This window comes from Arachis stenosperma, chromosome 9, assembly GCF_014773155.1.
Source record: "Arachis stenosperma cultivar V10309 chromosome 9, arast.V10309.gnm1.PFL2, whole genome shotgun sequence".
In the NCBI taxonomy this organism is placed as follows: domain Eukaryota; kingdom Viridiplantae; phylum Streptophyta; class Magnoliopsida; order Fabales; family Fabaceae; genus Arachis; species Arachis stenosperma.
Genome location: NC_080385.1, coordinates 41,432,246 through 41,434,786, shown reverse-complemented (window position 1 = coordinate 41,434,786; position 2,541 = coordinate 41,432,246).

Sequence of the window (2,541 nt, the reverse complement as noted above, 5' to 3'; positions counted from 1 at the left end):
TAACATAAAAAATAATATTCGTACACTAAAATTAATTACTAATATATTTATATATAAATATATGTATAATTTATTTCAGTATATATTTTATATTAATGACTAATTTTAGTAACTGATTTTAATGTATATATAGTATAATCCAAATTACATACTTTGTGATAAATCACGTGTCACGTGTCAGCAAAAAATATACCTAATCGGCTGTTATTATTGAAAAACAGAAAATCAACATTTAGTTAATATTAGTTAATTTTAGAATTTAAATTTAGAATTTAAAATTTAAGATCTAAATTTAAGATAATTCATATAGTGTGTAAAAAAATTTTATACTAAAATGAAAAAGTTTTGAGTTCGACTTTTAGAGTTAACGAAATACATTTTTTCATAATATATGATAAAAAAATATTTCTAAAAAATTATTCACCAATTATAATAGTAGAGGAAGATAAAAAATATATATAAAGTTGATGCACAACCTTTTTTTTAATTATTCTTTATTATATATGATTTATAAACATTATTTTATTCTATTTTCAAATCTTAAATCCAAAATATTTTAGTTAACTTATAAGCAACTTACTAGTTAATTACTACTTACTACCTTTACAAAAACATGTAAATATTTGTCATGCCTCATGATCCTTGTCTCCATAAACTCTGCCTCATTTGCTTTGTCGTGTCCTTTTATTTACTCTCCTTCATTTAACTATTTATTTTTCCATAACTACTTTTTTTTTCTCCCTGCCTTCCCTGAATGATATAGGTCATGATGTCTCTTAAAAAATATCGTTGAGATTTAATGTTATGCTATAAAGATCAGTAATCATGTGCCTAATTTTAGGGTACAATTGAAAGTTATCACCAATTAAAAGAAACCTTTCTTTCTTTCTTTCTCCTATTGAGGAAGAATTGAGAATTATCTATTTAGAATATTGGAAAATAAAAGCATAGTGAATAATCCCATATTAGAAGAATTTAGGATCAGAGAAATAATGATAGTGTTAGAAAGATGGGAATTATTTTTTAGGTATTGATCCTAATAGATTTATAATATAGTATTTTTTTTCAGAGTCGACGTCTTAATAGCTCCACTCTACGATACTTTTTTTACTCAGTTTTTTGGTGATCCGAATTCTTGTATTTTGGTTGGATGATTCTTAATGAAAACACTAATATGAGGATCTATGATATCGTGAGAGAACCATCACTGTAAAAGTTAGTTCGTATGATAGAAGAGTCTATAATTTTATGAGACTCCTTTTTCAAATATTAGTCCCGATATAAAATTCTTTTCCAAAAATTGGTTCTATATATGAAATTTATAACACGTGTGTGGTGTAAAGCTATTTGGTTTTGAAAAGAAAATGTGCATAGTCCAATATTATATATATTGTGCTATAGAATATTTGAAAATTAAAAATCAAATTGGGTTATGAAAAGAAATTATTTGTGTTAGGTAGGTCGGGTACCGGACAGTTTGGAGGGATCCTCAGGTGGATAGGTGAGGTGTGGCCTGGGACCGAGCTGCGAGGGTAGAGCTGGAGTCGCCGACGTCCCGAGCTTCTGATGTGGAGAAAAAGGGGTGTCACCTGCAAGAACACTCTGACGCTCTAGTCAATCTCGTGTGCAGGCGAAAAATGAGAGTGGTATGTGACGTACCTTAGGAGAGGAATAGGGCCCTCCCTATATATACCGTGTCAGAAATGGACACCGCAAGAACAGATCTACCTTTCTCGAAGCTTCCTCATACAGTTATAGTGGAGAGCTGTCAAAGACGTGTATCCGAGTCGCTGGTTGAACTGCTCGTACCCGACCGTTCGAATCGGATAATCAGTGGGTCGGGTCGGCCCACAAACGGTCTGGGCCGTGCCATAACAATTTGAATTGAAGATAACGTTGGCATATTGGATGGAGATCAAAAGAAAAGGACATACAAACTGATAGATTAAGCACATTGTCAGATCTTGAATGGTTAATGGTCATTTTACCCCTAATAGCGATGCCGTAGGGAACATGGGTGGCTCCTTTTTGGGTGATTTGGTTGAGGAAGAAAGAGTGGTACAGATATCAATTTTCAAAGCTTTAAGCCAGCAAATATAGATATTGTATTAAACAAATTTTATTTTGCCTTTTTCTTTTTCTTATTTTTTAGTTTAGTTTATTCTCTTGGAGATCCTTGAACCAGTGAACCTTGAGTATTCCTTTTGTTTTGTTGAATACTCATTAATTACTCACCTAAAAAAATTTAACTTAAGGTTATAACTTATAAATTTTCAATTTTTTAGTATTAAAGGAAAAGATTAAACATTGAATATAAATACACACACATACATACATATATATATATATATATGTATAAATACATATTAGTTTTTTTTAACAATAAATACATATTTTTTATTTTATTAATTAAAAATAACTTAAATATACAATTAATTAATGATTCTGTTACGGTCTGGCCCAAAAGAACCAACGGGTCGACCCGGGCCCGAGCTCCACCCGACCCGACTCCTCGCCCTTCAAACGACCCGGACACGTGCC